The following is an 18,545-nucleotide window of genomic DNA, read 5'->3' as shown; positions in this document are numbered from 1 at the left end:
AATAAAGGATGGTAGAAAGGCCGTCATAAAAGCCCCAATAGAGATAAGTCACTTGCTAAACGTGTAGGGCGAGACACCCAGAAATAACTTCAGTTAATATGCACGCTCAAAAATGAGTTCACCTATGTGCATGAAACACAGAATGGTTATTAAGCTTTTACATCATCATTGTAGTCGTCACCGTCATCATTATCTGAGTAAAACATACGACTGCGTTCGGCTGGTTTAAACCGCGTAGATCCGGTCAACTACACCCTGTCACTCAAAAAGAAAGTGCTCCGAAGACGATTCTACTATGAATGCTACGCGCATAGGTAAATTGCCCCGTAAGGAATATCGGTTAAATTTTTTTTCAGCCCACTGACCTTAAGTGCCCCTTTCGCGGGTGTCCCTTTGATAATGCAAAAATTTTAATTGACGGCAAAGCCTCAATTAATGTTTTGAACTGCAACTTACACAGCAACATGTTAAAATCCGTTATAGCGATTCGGATACCGAAAGAACAGCTAAGCACCTATAGTGCCTCCAACGATAGATTTCATGCGGAGAAATAAAGGCCAGCTCGGTTGGACATGGGAGTCCCAGCACCAACGTTCACTCAGTGCAGTGTTTCTGCTCGAAGGGCTATCGACGCCCGCGCACCACCACGAGCAACGTTGGCGGCGGCGTCAAAAGGGAGATGTCTCCGCGAGCGAACGGCGGCGAGGTGTCGACGAGCATTCGAATTGGCGACAGAATCGAAGCTGCCGCCAGGCGATGGGTCCATCCGCGACGCTGGCACAGCGCATCGATCCTGGCGATTGGTACGCTCGGGGCACGTGGCTCAATCGATGCCCATCTCGCACGAAGGAACGATAAACACGTGTTTACCGCACAGCATACGCAGAACTCCTTGTACAAGCCAATAAGGAGGGGGGAGGATAGCGTGTACTCCGTTTATCAATGGCTGTGTGCCGCTAACATCCGTCACGCAAGGATAAACGCTTCGGGGTTTGTATTTTGAAGCGCCACACATGGCAACCCTGCTGCGAGCATGTTTTGGAGGCAGGCGTTGGCTAATTGGCGGCAATTCATGGCGCCGAAGCGTCGTAAAAATCCCAGGCCATCTCCACCAACGCGAAACTTGGGGAGGAGCGAAACATGCAGTGTATAAGTGTACTCAAAGATTGTAAGTCTCTTTCTTCCACATGGCGCGCGCTGATTCGGTGCCGGAGAAGCGCCGGTGGGAGAAGCCATCGCGCCCTTGCTGAGGCGGTGGCGCCCTCTCTTGCGTTGAACCGGATTCAAGTATTTGCAGCTGTGCAATGCCCGCCCTGAAGCCTTTACGGTGCTGAAAAATGTACACGTCCTATGTTACCGTGGTCTAGAGGACAGAAGAGAACTGGGAGTGGGATTTCTAGTCAATAAAAGCATAGCTGGCAACATAGAAGAATACTATAGCAATAACGAAAGGGCAGCAGGTCTTGTAATTAGGCTCAATAAGAGGTACAAGCTCAAGGTGGTGCAGGGCTACGCGCCCACATCCAGCCACGACGACCAAGTAGTGGAACGCTTCTATGAAGATGTGGAATCGGCAATGGCTAAAGTAAAAACACAGTATACCGTAATTATGGGGGACTTCAATGCTAAAGTAGGCAAGCATCAGGCTGGAGACAATGCAGTTGGGAACTATGGTCTGGGATGTAGAAATAGCAGGGGGGACCTACTAGTTGAGTTTGCAGAACGGAATAACCTACGCATAATGAATACCTTGTTATGTATACGGGAGAGCCGAAAGTGGACGTGGAGGAGCCTGAATGGGGAGCACAAAAATGAAATAGACTTCATATTATGCGAAAACCCTGGCGTCGTGCAGGATGTGGAAGTGCTAGGAAGGGTAAGGTGTAGTGGCCACCGTATGGTAAAATCTCGAATTAGGCTAGATTTGAAGAGGGACCGCAACAAGCTAGTACGAAAGAAGCCGATAAATGAGCTAACAGTAAGGCTTAAAGTAGAAGAATTCGGGATCGCGCTGCAGAACCGATACTCAGCTCTTACCGAGGAAGCCGAGCTTACAACACAGTAAGCCAGCGACAACCTTACACGCATTATCACGGAGTGTGCAGTAGAAGTCGGGGACAGGGTGGCTAGATAGGATACTGGTAAACGTTCCCAGGAGACGAAAGATCTAATTAGGAAACGGCAAACCATGACAATCTCCACCCCAGCTGACAGAATAGAACTAGCGGAGCTTTCGAAGTTAATCAATAAGTGTAAGACAGCTGAAATACGGAAGCATAATATGGAGAGGATCGAATACGCTGTAAAGAACGGAGGTAGCCTGAAAGCAGTGAAGAGACGTCTTGGCGTGGGGAAAAATCAGATGTATGCACTTAAGGATAAGCAAGGCAATGTCATCACAAATAGGGATAAAATAGTCACAGTGGCCGAGGAGTTCTATAGGGATCTGTACAGTAGCCGGGACATACAGGATAATGCCGAACGAGACAGTAGTTCAGATGAGATAGACATCCCACCAGTAACGACCGAAGAAGTAAGGAAGGCTTTGAAAGAAATGAAAGGGGGCAAAGCACCTGGTGAGGATCAGATAACAGCAGACCTCTTGAAGGATGGCGGAGAAATTGTACTTGAAAAACTGGCAAACCTGTATACGCAATGCCTAATGACCGCAATGGTACCGGAATCTTGGAAGAACGCGAACGTCATCCTAATCCATAAGAAAGGCGACATGAAGGACTTGAAAAATTACAGGCCGATCAGCTTACTGTCAGTCGTCTACAAGGTATTTACCAAGGTAATCGCTAACCGAATCTCTGCAACCTTAGATTTCAGTCAACCTAAAGAACAAGCAGGGTTCCGTAAAGGTTATTCAACAATGAACCATATTCACACGATCAATCATGTGATAGAGAAGTGCGCTGAGTATACTGAACCCCTATATATAGCCTTCATAGATTATGAGAAAGCATTTGACTCGGTCGAAACCCTAGCAGTCATTCAGGCATTACGGAACCAGGGGGTAGATGAGCATTATGTAAGAATACTAGAGGATATCTACAATGGGTCTACAGCTACCATCATCCTCCATAGGGAGAGCAGTAAAATACCTATAAGGAAGGGTGTCAGACAAGGAGACACAATCTCTCCAATGTTATTAACAGCATGCTTACAAGAAGTATTCAGAACGTTGGATTGGGAACAGGTGGGAGTAAGGGTTAATGGAGAATACCTCAGTAACCTCAGATTTGCTGATGACGTTGCCTTGCTAAGAACCTCGGGGGACGAATTGCAAAGCATGCTTTCCGCACTGGGCGAACAGAGTAGAACCGTGGGCCTGAAAATTAATATGCAGAAAACTAAGGTAATGATCAATAACCTCGGGACAGCACAGCAGTTTGAGATAGGTGGCGAGGCAGTGGAAGTGGTAAGCGAATATATCTACTTAGGCCAAGTTGTGACCCCAGATCCGAACCATGAGGCAGAGACAATTAGAAGGATCAGAATGGGGTGGGGTGCATATGGCAGACATTCTCAGATAATGAATAGCAGCCTACCATTGTCGCTGAAGAAGAAAGTGTATGACAGCTGCATCTTACCGGTACTCACCTACGGGGCAGAAACTTGGAGGCTCACTAAGAGGGTTCAACTTAAATTGAGAACGACTCAGCGGGCAATGGAGCGGAAAATGATAGGAGTAACATTAAGGGACAAGAGGAGAGCGGAGTGGGTCAGGGAGCAAACTGGTGTTAAAGACATATTAGTAGAAATTAAGAAGAAATGGACGTGGGCAGGGCATGTAATGCGAAGGCAAGATAACCGCTGGTCATTAAGGGTAACAGAGTGGATCCCTAGAGAAGGCAAGCGTTGTAGGGGGCGGCCGAAAGTTAGATGGGCCGATGAGATCAAGAAGTTTGCGGGGATAAATTGGTCACAGTTGGCACAGGACTGAGCTAATTGGAGAATAATGGGGGAGGCCTTTGCCCTGCAGTGGGCGTAGATAGGCTGGTGATGATGATGATGATGATGATGATGATGATGATGATGATGATGATGATGATGATGATGATGAATGCCCGCCCTGAAGGCTGCGCTGGGTGATCAACGAAGCCCCGGCACCAGGCAAGTACGCCTTTACTTGCTTCAACCGACCATTCCCGATCAGGCGTCGCGTCAAGAGCAGGTGGCTACTTGAGTGTAACACAACTTATAGCCCGTCTACAAACAGCTTCTGCTTGTTCTTGACGATTGCTGAAGCGGACAGGGAGCGTTACACAAATCTTGAAATCATGTTAGTTTATTTTGAACCGGTTTTATCCATTATATACTTTTCTTTTAGTAAGCGTTACGTTCTAGCACGAGGCGTTTAAAGTGTACCGGTGTTTTAGTACCGTGACCACATGAGAATACGACGCCGACAGCCCGAGTCCCTAAAAGGCTTCGCCCTTGAAACATAGCCGCAGCTTGCACTACTGGTGCAAGGCTGGAGAAACAGCGGAGCTGAAGTCAGCCTAGCTTCTTCAGGTTTTGCTAAGTTCTGTGAAGTTTTGCTAAGGTTTTGCGAGGCTTTGCTAAGTTTTGTTATATTTTGCGATGTCCTTGCTGGGCTAGGCGCTAGGCGAAGTGGCGCACCTTGCACCTCTAGTGCAAGGTGAGCCAATTCCATTTTGCGTTTTAGTAGCCCAAGAAACGACAACCACCTTTAAAATGGCACCTATTGCAAGGGGTGCGCGTACTCATATGGCCCTTGTGCTCACACTCGAGCAGGCGGAAAAGCAGGCTTCACTCATATTATACATTATCTGCGTTGTGCACCCTTTACAGGTGGCGCATTTTTTTTCTTGGTATATTTCTTTGTTTTTAACAGCTCCGCTGTTAAAACGTAGCCGCAGCGAGGGAAAGGCAGAAGTCTCGTATGGTGTCCTTTCCTTTCCAGGTCACTGCTGTATCACTTGTTTTGTCGCATGAATTGCGAAAACCGTCTGCTACTACCAAACGACGGTTTCGGCGCTGTCACTGGAGCAGTCTTTGAAGCCAACCAGGCTGAGTGTATTATCGCTAGAGACAATGCAGTGTGGATCAATGAAGCAACGTTATTAGACGCAACCAAAAAACGTATCTCAGTCCAGGAGCAACAGAAAGTTGCGGATACATTGTAGTTGCGGACTTGCTTGCGCCGGCCACCTTGTTTTTTTTTTTGCACATTGTTGCCAGACGAAGCCAAAAACTTTGAGTCGCGAATAAAGCACAGCGTATCAGTAATTGTTCTACTTAATTTCGCTGGCAAACGTTAGCAGTCAACTTAGCAACACCGACGCAATAGAACGTGGTATGGCTCAAGATTACGATGTCTGGCTTTCAGGTGTTAATTTCTGTTACGTATTACCAGGAAAGTACCTCGTCAAGCTGCGGAGCTTTAGGTTGTCACGTGAACTTTGTTTTGAAGCCGGCTTCCCGGCGTTTCAGAGGCGTTCAATAATACATGGTTACGAGATAAGCTTTTTGAACTTACATACAGAATAGAACTCAGCGGATACCGTCAGAAATGAAAAGAAAAAAAGATGGTGCGACTGCTCCAGTCATCATGAAAAGGGAGCAAGCTGGTAGATAAGACAGATTCTTACAGAGCGCTGAAGACAATACAAACAGAAGAACGCTTACTGTGAGGTACTGCCGCCTCAACACCAGCCAGGTTGAGCCTGACTTTAGCCAGATCTAAAGGCGGAGTTCGAGGATGAGTCATTTACCAAGTTCACGGTTGCATGGAAGCTCTCAGCGAGAATGACAAAAAAGAAAATGGTGATTAAAAAAACATGGCGCCGCTGTTTCTGTAACAAACAGGTCGTACAAGTCCGAATGCCGCGGCGAAAGTAGGGCCCGCTAAACAGAAAAAAAGAAGAGTAAAAAAATCAAGGGCCCCTTTTTAAGAAAAAGATGATGAGAATGTGAAGCTTTCTCCCACTCTGCCTGAGTCAGTGAAAGTCCAAAATCCAAACTGCTGCCACCGTCTCGGAATGGGGCAGTCGGACAGACGTCGGCTTCATGACGCGAAGGTCTCACGTTCGATTGCGACCACCGGAAGAGTTTTTTTTGTTTTCTTTTTGACGCTTGATGTGCCTTCTCTTATCGTTATCATCGTTTTTTGAAGCTCATCACGTAAAGTTGGCTTTCCTACAGTGCTGTTTGCGCGACAAAGATTTTCATCAGTGGGGCAAAGAAAGCTTCGCTTTAAAAACAGTTCCGTAGTCCACAATATACTCGCGGAAAGCCAAATCATCTAAACTTTGAAACAAAATATGACCGAAGAGGCCCAATATTTAAACACGCGATATATTAGCCCTGTAGGGATACATTGGAAATCATGCACGCAGGACAACTGAAGCCGGGTGCATCTAATACCATGGCCAGGGGTGCCGCGGTCTACATACGAAGTCGCTCGCGCCGCGTAAGAAACCGGACCGCTCGGACGCAAATGTGTCTTCCGCTTCACAGGAATTTCTGCAATGCCGACTACGGAAACGTTGGAAGTGGTCCACGAGAGATTAGTAATTTTATAAGATTTCTATACTTCGGAGGCTTTGGAGATACTTTGATGCCCATGCCCTTACTTTTACATAACATTTCTGTTCGCAGTGATCTTAGATATATAATGAAAAAGATTCCAGAAATCACGAAAGTCCCTGTTCAATTGCTGTTTTCCCCCAAAATTTAATTAACGCAGAAAAACAAAATAACGTACATACCAATGACCACCCCGACAATACAAATGGCGCACCGTGAACATACAAGTACTTTTCCAGAGTGCCATGAACTTTAACGAGACTGTACTTACGTCTCAGCTAATGAACTGCCAAGAGGCTGAAACGGCTAGACGAGTTGATCGAGCCAGCGCCACGTGGAGTGACAACTTTACCCAGCCGTCTCAAAGCACGCAAATAAAGAAACCCTCTTGATTGCACGGCGACAAAAGTGAAAAAGAAAAAAATAAGGAAAGCCTTTTCATGGAGACCCAATCGATATGTAACCAAACAGCGCCTTCAAAAACTGAACGCGTAACCAAGAACAATCGAATTCGGCGGCATTATGTCTCATGGTACGGCGGGAACACGACGCCGATAAAGCAATTGTACCGCGAGTTCAAGCGGCAAAAATAAAAAAAAGCGGGTTCCTTTCCTTCTTTTTTTTTTCTTCACGATAAAAAATCGAACGAAGCAGCACGCCCGCACGAAGGCTGTTGATCAGTGATTCGCGTGGCTTCAAAGCGGCCTCGGCACTGTTTATATACACGTTTCTCGGCGAAAACGAATTCGCGCCGTTCGCACGCAATTTAAACACCCCGCGAGTCGGGTGGGAGTGTTATTTAGCGCAATACCTTTGCTACTCCCCTTCCCTCATTTTGGCTATGGTGTAATTATTGGCTTCGAAAAAGAAAAAAAAAAGCACGAAGGAAGAAAAAGGGACCCAGTCCTACCTCTTTTAATGCGTCCCCGTGTGGAGACGCTCGGGCGATTCAGGGCGCTGAGCCATCGACATCGACTTCGGACACTCGGCTAGCGTCGCAGAGTGGGCCGCAGAGTACGCTTCAGCTAAAGCGTCCGGACTGGCGGTATTGTTATTAAACCAATAGGACAGCGTGCCGAAGTGGGGACACTCGGTGCCGGCCGTGATATAATCATTAGAGCGCGATGACGATGGCGTGACTTGGCTGTGTGGTGGCCGAAGAAGGCGACGATGCTGGGGCTCGTAAAATTGTTCGCGTGTTTCGCCTCGCGGCTGATTGCTGGATTCGATTTTCCCGCCGGCACACGCCTGCGGTCTGCTTCGATTGAAAATGGCATACGGTGCTCCAGTCGCGGCCACTGCAATGCGGTTGGAAAGTTTCTCCGTTTGAATGCGGCACTCGTCGTGTTGTCCCCGTTGATGCACTCTGCGCCGTCCGAACGCGGAAGAGATCGGTAGCGAGCCGATCGGCGACGTGTCCAAACGGCCGGATTTTCAAAGCGGTAAACACAAGGAGCGACGAACAAATAACCGAGAACACGGAGGTTCCATAGGTGGATTGTTGGCCGCTCCTCCTATGCTCACCTGTGGTCCAATAAGAGACCAACGGACATTTTAGGTGCGGAGTGCCTTAGGACCGCACAGTGTCCGTCCGCGTCCGTGCGCATAGCATTTACAATAGCAAAAATTAAACAGGCACCGGCAAGATTCCAGCCTGCGTCTGGTAGACCAGACAGAGTTAGTGTCAGTCGTCTTACCCATTGGGCTAGGACCGTGAGTTAGTACCCGAGAGTCAAACGGCTTACTCCCTCCCCTGTAACGGTGCGGAGTACCTTAGGACCTCCCAATGTCCGTCCGCGTCCATCCGTGCGCACGCCACCATCAAACGAAAATCAAGCGAAAATTCGATTTGAGCCCTGAGCTGCAGTGTCATTTAGGGAATAATCAAGGTGCAACTCACGGCTCAAATCGAATGACGGTCGGAGCGCAAATCGGATGTCACTCTGGGCGCAACTTGGATATCATTTCAAGTCCCCGTACTCCACACCCTCGCCATCATTAACGGAGTGGAGATGCTGCCATTTTTTTCTCATCACCTTTCCCGTTGATATGCCTCCTTACGAAGCACAGGAGGTGGACGAAAAAGAGGGAACCCTAATTCTTAGCAACTTCCCTAGTGAGTGAGTGAGTGAGGGAGGGAGGGAGGGAGGGAGGGAGGGAGGGAGGGAGGGAGGGAGGGAGGGAGGGAGGGAGGGAGGGAGGACAAGCAGGATGTTAGTTGGATGAGGAAGTCAGCTCGCATGTTTTTTTTTTGTTTTTTTTTTTACAGCACGTTCCGTCATGTATCCCAAAAGTCCTCCCAGCATTATCGGATTCCGTGCCAACCTGTGTTGAGTGACATCGTCATAAGAGGGATCAAAAGATGATAACCCAGAAAGTAGGCATTAGACTTAGAAGGCGACCGGGGATAGTCAACCGCATTCGGCTTGTCTACCATTAACATATCATAACATATCACAATGTCTACCGCTGAATAGCAGCTCGCGGACATTCGTATAGAACATCTCCCTGAATACTCCTCTTTGTAAAAACGGATACCGGCAACATGACACATGTGGCTCGTCGAGTCTATTTGCATACAAAATTAATCGTTGCTCTGCGTGTGTTTTTTGCTTGCGGGAGAGGGAGAGAGACAGGCGACCGCACGGTGTTTCCGTTAGCTGTAGTTAGATGGGCCGTCGCAGTAAGCTCTTATTATTAGTCAGAAGGGAACTGTTTGAAACCTTAATAATTTATTCAGGCACAGGCTATTGATGACGAGGTGTTATACAATTACCTGCAATGCTTGAATTACACTCCGTGTGAGTGACCGTGTCTAACAACACTCGTATTGGCTGCGTGCTTGTAAATTCCCTCGTGTTTTTTTTTTTTTTACTCCTAGAGGTTCACAAGCTCTTTACGATCTCGTTTTATTAAAGTGGATTGCCTAAACTATGTGCGGAACATGGTTCTAGACTAAAATGTGGGGTTTAGATCATTGAAAGTAACGGCTGACCTGTGCGACACGTCGCGTGGTAGACAACCTCGAGTTTATTTTCGCTGACGCTTTAAACTGCTCTAATTAGCTTCTATTTTTTTCGCCGTTTAATACCCCTGCTACACTAGCGTCCGAATATCATTTGAATCAAATGTCATTTGACTCAAATGCGAAGTTGTGCTGCTCCTTTGGGTTTTGAAATGCCGTTCGGCTCAAATGACATTCGAGCCAAATGAGCACCCAGACAGACATTTGGGCTCTCAAACGCCATTTCTAGTACTCTCCCGCACAGCGTTCCAAGTGAGCATAAGCAAATGCATTACTGGCGTACTTAAAAGAAACAAAATATTCTTAATTCTGGGACTTTGTTTACTTCTCGTTCACTTAGATCGCGATATCAATATGTAATATTTCCGTACTCTCAGCCCCAGTGCGAGCAAGCGACCAACCAGTGCGGCCAAACACACAAAAAACCTCTATTGCGATTCAGAATTAAGCAAAAACCATGCCAAAGCTTACGATATTGGTAATTTAATATCATTTTAATGCCAAAGACTGCCGCTAAATTTGGTTGTTGCATTATTGTGTAAAAACAGAACTCGACAGCAGCAACGCCATGCAGCACGGCGAGCGATTCTTAAAACTTTGAAATGCCATCGAAATTGCAGTGTAGCACGGCGGATTCTGAATGGCGTTCGAAGCACTCCATTTCAGTCAAATGACATTTAGTTTAAATGAAGTTCGGGCCCTAGTGTATATCCGAGTTATTAGTAGGCACTTTCTAATAACACGTGACAACGGAATACACTTGCTGGTAACTATACTGTTCAAAAGCGGCACCCAGTAAACCGTGATTGTGAATCGCTAAATATTTACACACACAAAACAGCATGTCTTGCCGCTCTAAGATAGGGGAACCAAATTATTTGTGAATAAATCCCTTCGGCGAGCACTTCCATTTACCTTGATGGTTCGTTCTTTTTTTACATCCGTGTATACAGGCAGGGCCTCGCTAGGCTGTTTACGTGTATGCTTGCGGTTCCGCTGCGGAACTTTACGTTTTTTTCTCCTAATTTTCTATTTTTTGCGTTCATCTTCGTAAGCAAATCCTATCTCGCATTCGGAATCTCCCTACGCTCTGCCTCCGGTCCGCAGGCAGGGAGCGGGTTGCCTTTTCCCCCGTGCAGCGGCAAAATTGAAAACCGCTCGCCCACGTAGTCCCCGGCAACGCGTGGCCCTCTGGCGTAATCAAAGTGGCCCTACATCAACTTCACCGAGCGCCCATATGCGAGGGGCGATACCTATACCCGAATCAAAGCCGCGTCTGCTCATATAATAAAGCCGTACAGTCCGCGCAGAAAGATTGAGTCGAAGAAGGCTCTCGCCGGGCGAAGAAATGAACTCGCGTGGATGCAGGGGACGCTGATGCGCCTCCCCTGTGCAACGCCGCCGTATGCGCGAAGTTAAGTTCAAAGAAAGAAAGGAGAGGAGGCGGTGTATGGAGTTTCTACCGAAAGGAGTGTTGTGGATTGTGATTAATGTGCGATGCCACAAAGGGCTCTTGCAGGCCATCCGTAATACGTCGGGAGAAAGTACGCCTTCGCTACCCTTTCACAGCCTCCACTCTTTCCATTTTTTAAAGCGTGATCGGTATACATCCCGGAAGAAAAAAAAAAAACGAGAAAAAAAGAGTGGGGGGGGGGGAGGAATCGAGAAAACCGTTCCCTCCACAAACTGGCGAAAAACGCTCGGTGAGAGTTTAATATCATTTCCTGTAATAAGCTTTGGAGGGCTCATCGTGAACGCCTGGCAGCGGTGGCAAGCACGGGCGAAGAGCAGCGTAATCTATTAGGCGTCTGCCGGCCGCCCCGTAGGCAACGAACGCTGGCGCAGCTCATCAGGCGGGCGGTTTTTTTCGGCGAGACGGATTTACTTGCGGGATGCTGTCTGGCGAGCCCGAGAGGCCGCGGTGTACTAACCACGAGCACGCATGCCCAGCCGCCGATGTAGAGCACAATAACACGAGTAAAGAGAACACGTTCCGAGCTCTCGCGCCGAAGCCCGGAAAACAATCTACGGATGCCGAGGCCGGCTCCATTCAACCCGACCAGGCTCGCTGCGTTGTGGCTTGCTCGAGCGAGACACCCACGACCGAAGGGAGGGGAAAAAATACGGCATTAGCACTGAGGCTTCCCGTTCGAGCATTCGACACATTCATCTCCCGCCTACTGGCCGCGCTGTTGTTTGAACTGAGAACGACTCCCGCGCCAGGCCTCCTCTTGCAGCCGCCGGCGCGGCGGGCTCGTGGGCTTGCGGCGAGTTCATTACGATTTATTTCATTACACAGAGCGCCCACGCAACGGGAATACGCCTAGGCGTCGTGTGAGCGAAAAAAGTACGACCGTTTAGTCCCCTTCATTAGCGTGAGCAGAATGCAATCGTGAGAAACAAAGCGCTTGTGTTAAAGAAAGCGAAATGGCAGGAGGCAAACTTTTCGTAGCGAACCTCGACTGCTTACCCGACATATGGTCTGGCCATCAACGAAAGAATAGCTTAGAGGCACCGAAAGATTCAATTGTGGTCCGCGACGACGGAATCCAGACTCCCACAGCAGATGAGGTGGTCGTGGACTCATCGGTGTAAGCATGCCTGTGATTTCAGTAGAACCTTGAGATGTGCTCCAGGGTAAAGTACTTAAAGGCTTGGGGTCCTTCTTGTGGACCTTCTTGTGACTCCCGAAACCGTGGTTGCAATTCGCCATGGAGAGTACATCCAGGGCGGGAGTTGGGGCGGTGCAGGGAATTAGTTACACATAAGGAGGTAGAATGTTTTGTATCTATGAGGCGGCTATAGAACTCAACGGGTGTCCAGGAGCCCTAGTCGCCAGCCCCGAATGTGTCCGAAGCTGCTGCTCTTTTACAAGTACGCAGGGTGAAAAGCGCCTAGATTCTCGAGGAATCCCTAGTGTAGAAGTCGTCTTCGGGAGCCCAGGACAAAACCTCAGGGCACGGGCCTGCATACTTTCCAGTAGCTTTTCGTTTATCTTAGAAAGGGGGACGAGTACTGGGAGGCTGTATCACAGCAGTCCTTCACAATGTGCCTAATAGAGGCGAAGGAGAGACCTAACAGAGCAACCTTTGGTCAGCTTGATTTGGCCAGTGCTTGATGCGGGTCACCGACCTGCCCAACAGTGCACCACGGACTCGGCCAACCGTACCAACAAGCAGCTACATCAAAACAACTGATACGCTGACTAGACCACGCTCATTGCTCAGGCTAAGACCTCTCGCCAAACCTGACGTCAAGGACACGCCAAAACACACTGTAGCACACCTTGTTGGAACGACAGCACTACAACCTACCTTGCTGAGCAGGCGTCCTACCGATACGATATCCTTATAGAAACTGTCGCCACATCCGCATTGCAGTTTTGCGACACCTACAACCAAGGCCTCCTGCCCACCACCTATTAGTATCTCGAGCGACAAAAGCTCTATTGACTGTTCTTGGAAGTACACGACTTGACAAGACTCTCTAAAGAAGGTTTCGTAAGCATGTGCATCATTATCATTATATTCAACAACGTTTCATTCATCAAATTCATTTTTCATCTGTGTGGCAGTCTAGGCGTCTTTGCCAGGCTAACCTCCCCAGTACCATTAAAGACATTCACTCTACCTCTCTTCCTTAAAAACGGGTTGCCAGGCTCTATCCCTATTTACAGACACAATGCATCGAGAGGTGTCACACAAGTCAACCCCAACGACACCAATGAAGAAATCTCCCGCTGGCCGCGCTGGCAGCAGGCTAAAATACTCACCCTCATTACTCACCTGACCTTGCATTATCCCCCTCCCCTCCCACCCCCACCCCATTACATTTAAAAAAAGTTAATTGAAGATTCATTATCCGATATTTATGAATGCGCGAGCACCTCATCCCCCTCCTTTGCGAACGTGAGGCCCAAGCCGATGCGCACGTATCGCTCGGGCTTCAAACGTCTTCAACACGGCGTGTCTCACCCGCGCTTCGTACACCGTGCCAACCGTGCTTTGCACTCATTACCATGCATAGTTACGCTTGCGCGCTTCAGCAGCGGCATTGGATGCCTGTCGCTTCTTTCCTGGTCCCACTATCAACATTTTGACGCGGTCGTTCTCACTGCTTACTTTTTGCCGCCCTGCACCGGCTGTCCCTTCCATTTTACAATGTATGAAAGGGGAGAGTGGAGTCACGGGACCCGTCGAAACGACGTGCGGCCGGCGCATCACCAGGTGCAGGTGGTGAGCCGGGCCTCGACTTGACGTCTCCCTAGCAACGTCAGCCACGCGTTTTATCGTTCTCTGCTTTGTCGCTCTGGGGATTGAACGACGGTAAAACTTTCGCCCACATGAACCATCTGTTGCTCGCGCAATAAAAGAGATGCGAAATACTATATGGCTATTGTTGAATTGAAGTAAGCAGCATGGCTTACTTCAATTGTCACAACATAGGCATATGACCAAGTACTGTACGGCCCACAGTGAGTCGCAGCTGTGGCAAAATCCCCATAAAGAGCAGATTACCGCCCAACAATCTATATACTCCGTAGTGCGTGAGAAACTGAACCACGTCACCCTAACCATCACTTGCTAACCCCTACTCCCTCTAGTTGGTACATGTTTGATTGGAATAAAAACCAACAGAAAACACAGGACACAGAAGAAAACGACGGGACAAACGACGGGACAAGTAGCACAAGCGGAAGGTGGGCGAAGCTTAGCGCTGCGCGGGCGGAAATCAAACCGCTTTAACCAGACGTTGTATCGAAGATAGCGGCAGTCGAACGTGACATTACGTTCCCTTGTGGGTACAATCCCGGTATTTCTTGCGCGCACCCGGCGCCATCTACTGCTCCGCTTGGAACACTCGTTCTATAATTTTATGCAACTGCTAAAAGAGCCCGCTCTTCTGCCTCAGTATCCTATGGATTAGGATCGAGGGTTTTGAAACAAGCGCACCGGGTTCAAGCCCCAGCAATGCTAGCATTTTTAACACGAAAGTGTTTTATTCCGGGATACACCAAGATTTCACTGACATCATATCCGTCACGAAAATGACGCCAGTACAACGAAGCAAGCGGCCTGTAAAGGGTGCACCCCTTCACACTGGGTCTTCTTGCGGGGAAGCAACCTTCAGTACTAAAGAGGACGGTATACTTAGGGTTGTTCATTTTCAGGTTTTATATTTTACCACGAAAGTGTTGTATGCCAGGATACACCCATATTTCACTGACGTCATATCCGTCACGGAAATGACGCCAGTACACTTCTGACGAAGCGACCAGCCAGAAGGACGTCGCTCGCCAAGCACACCCACAAGACCGCCGCCGACCCGCAAATCATGCTCAGCTGCAGATTTCACTGCACACTTCACTTTAGTGTTTTACCGATTCCTATGACACAGTAATCAACCAGTTTTTTTTCCAAGGCGCGTGATTTTTTTACTCTAATAAATGTTTCTGCTATCTCAATTCTACGCGTTCTTTTCATAAGTAAGGGTGATTTGGTACCTACTAGGTATTTTTAGGGGTGCGGCGCGACATATCAACCCAATTAATTAGTGTTCTGCGTCACGCCGGAAGTGCCGGGTTTTGTACCTATCTCTGAACGGAATATCGCCAGCTGAACTGTAACTGCTGCCTTCGCGGCACTCTGCGCTCTTCCACGTGGCTCTGCGCATGCCCAGGCGTTGCCTCAATGGAGGCGCGCGCTCCTTTTCTTGTGTTTTATATCTGAGGAACGTGCTTATGCGGCCACATGGCACGTCGCAGCCAACGGGACGTTAAATGCAGAATCACTGCCACAGACAACGCCGACACCACCGGCTTTTTTACCCAACGTGCTTTCGCATTAATAGTGACAGCGCCACATATCAGCGCTTTCGCATTAATATGTGGCGTTGTCACTTCCGATTACAAGCTGATGCCACTTCCGGTTACGACGTAACAATAACTGCCTATGACGTCACCAGCAACGTCGGAGGCCCGAAGCAGGAGTGCGTGAGGAGCTAGAGTATATCGCGGCCGAAGAGATGTTGAAACGGGCAGAAGTTTGTACTGAAACCGCTCTCACTACCCAATCAAATACCGCACAAGTTCGCTGCTCATTCATATCTTCCTCCAAAGAGTACCGTCGTTTTGTTCCTACCCAGCCTCTTGATAGTTCTGTGTATGAAACAGGGGCATCGTACGATCAGCTTTTGTCCCCCTGTTCCCAACTAAGAAAGAATAAATCCATGAAGAGAAACGCAACACGACACTGCCGGGCGGCTGTCCAGACCCTGTCGCATCTGGTCCTGGAGTTCTTCCAGTTTGTGGCAAGGAGGACTGAACTGTAGGCCACCTTCAGGGGAGGGGCTCGACCCCTCGAAGAGTTTCTGTGGCCGCCAGTCAGCGCCAGAGAGCGGGACGGAGTCCATGAGGCCGTGGTGTCCTACCTGGACGTCTCAGGACTCCTCCCGGCTCTCCGTTTTCTCCCTAGTTAAACTGAACCGTGGCCGCTGTTTTTGTGCGTACGTGCGTGCGTGCGTGCGTGCGTGCGGGCGTGCGTGTGTGTGTGTGCTTTTTCTTTTTTTCTTTTTACTTAGTGTTCTAGCGTTTAGCTTGTGTATTTTGTACACATATGTCCTTGTTAGTCCTGTATACATGTCTATATGTATCCTCCCCTTCTCTCTATGCTCCGTTTCCTGTACAACTGTGTCCCCCCCCCCCCTCCCCAACCAGCAGGCGTTCCGGTGTCCACCCTTAGGTGAGGCAAATGACGCCTGCTGGTGGTCCTTCCTTTCCATTCTGACAATAAATTCATTCATTCATTCATGTGCCATCTCTCACCAAGGAGTGAGTGAGAAACATTTTATTGAGCCGGTGAAGTGGGAGTGGTTCCTTATTCCAGGAAGCCATGCGATGAGCCGGCAGCCTTCGCTCTGGAGGCCAAACGTGTCTGGACGTACAGATCGCTGCTGGTCACCTGGTTCTCCCACAGCTCAGGGGTGGGAAGGGGGGATAGAAGGGGGGGGAGGTTGGGGTTGTGCTTGCACTCTAATATGATGTGGGGAAGAGTACCGGGTTGTAAGCAGAACTTGCATGTGGCCGGGAATTGCGTGGGAAACATGCGATGGAGGCGTACTGGGTGAGGGAAGGTATTGCTCTGCAGTCGGCGAAGTAGGGATTCTTCTTCTTTTGAGAGTTTAGGATGCGGATGAGGGAAGTGCTGTCGTTCGAACCGGTAATATTGAGTGATGTCTTGAAAAGACAGTAGAGGGACGGACGGTTCGGTATCCTCAGTAGCCTGGAGGGACAGGGCGCAGGCTTGCTGGTGAGCAAAGTTATTGCCCGTCAGTGAGGAATGGCCAGGAGTCCAAACGAGGGTGACTTTCCGGCAGGGTTGATGCAAAGACAGTAGTTTTAAAGTTGAGTGGGCCACCCTTCCGGCTAGAAAGCTTCTGCAGGCTGCTTGAGAATCTGTGATGATTACGGGGTTCTTCGTATGAATGAGGGCTAATGCGATGGCGAACTCTTCGGCAATCGATATTGACGACGTCTCGATTGTTGCTGAAGCTACGAGGGCGGTCTTGGTGGTGACTACGGCTACTTGATGCTGTCGGGACAGCCGCAGCACAGCCACCCTGTTTCGTAATTCCCGCTCCGGGCCGCACTCTCGACGCGCGCTGCTCGACAGCGCTGTACGGGGAAGCCGGCGTCGCGACAGCTGGCGCCGGCTGGGCCCGGCTACGCGAAGCTGAGGCGCCGGCCGCTACCGACGCGAAGAGCCGGCCCGGCGCGAGCGCCACCGCTTCGGCGGCTCGCGACGCTGCCACGTGGGAGAAGCCCGCCCGCCGGCAGACGGATGCGGCTCCCGAGCCGGATGGAGCGCATCCCGATTGCTCCTCCGCCGCCCCTCGGAGCAGGCAGCGTGCTGGCGGGTCGTGTACCAGAGCGCGGGGAGAAGTTTCCGAGGTGATTTGTCGATGTGACGCGCAGCTACGGCATCGTGAGAAACGCGTAACTTGTTTAGTTTATACGGCACGCTCAAAATATATTGCGCCGTTATACCTACCAAGAAAGCACGCGAATGAAAGTTACTTTCAGCTTAAAGTTTGCATGGTAACGAACCGCGCAGTCGCGAACAAATGAAAAGTGAGCACGAAAGACGAACTGGAGTGCGCGGAGTCGAAAATTATGACTCGTGGAGATCCCATAATGACATGTTTGCATATACAGTAAAAGCTCGTTAATTCGAACTCGAAGGGGACCATAAAATTGTTCGAATTAAGCGGAGTTCGAATTAGCGGGCGGGTGCTAGAATGATTGAAAATCGAGCCCCATTGCGCGGGCAGAACACAAGGAAGCCACCTCTGGACTCGTTATCGCTAATTAGGCGCTACTACACGTTTGTAGCAGGTGATTTTGTAAATAATGTTTCGTAAATAATAATGGCATGCACCGGAGCACTGGCGCCGGTGGCGCGGCGCCCTTTGTAGAAGCGAAATAAGCTGGTGCAGGAGTGTAGCGCGCCGGCCACGCTGTTGTTTTTCTGTTTCGTTGTTTTGCATCTCCAGTAAATTTAGTTTGGTTTGGATTTGCGACGCATTGTAATCACTCTGGGCCGACTTTTTCTGCGAGGAGTGATGGAAACCAGGGGATCATAGTTCGAATTAACCCTTCTGGATACCGACGAGTTCTAATTAAGTGCCGGGACCAGGGCGTGAGTTCGAATTAACCGGAAGTTCAAGTTAACCGAGTTCGAATTAACGAGTTTTTACTGCATTTAGAAAGTTGCATTTCCAACCTTTCTTACTGTTGTGGAGCCACGCGAGAATCTGGTTTGCGTATAAAGAAATTGCGCTATTTGTCACTCTGGTACATACTTTCGCATTCGTATTTCGATTATCCATGACCGTACTTCTAATCAAAATTCACAATTTCTCTGTCACACCTTTGGCCTTGTCCTATACGCCTTGATATTTTTGT

General features: G+C 49.1%; 1 protein-coding gene across 1 annotated transcript in view; it reads right to left on the bottom strand.

The window, feature by feature from the left end:
* Ct (homeobox protein, cut) overlaps window positions 1-18,545 on the bottom strand; it is an 845,317-nt gene that overhangs the window by 702,155 nt on the left and 124,617 nt on the right.

Source organism: Haemaphysalis longicornis, unplaced genomic scaffold, assembly GCF_048455015.1.
Source record: "Haemaphysalis longicornis isolate Haplotype H1 unplaced genomic scaffold, Haemaphysalis longicornis Haplotype H1 scaffold_7, whole genome shotgun sequence".
NCBI classification, from domain to species: Eukaryota; Metazoa; Arthropoda; class Arachnida; order Ixodida; family Ixodidae; genus Haemaphysalis; species Haemaphysalis longicornis.
Note: the sequence above shows the minus strand (reverse complement) of the source record. Positions and strands in the feature narration are given on the sequence as shown.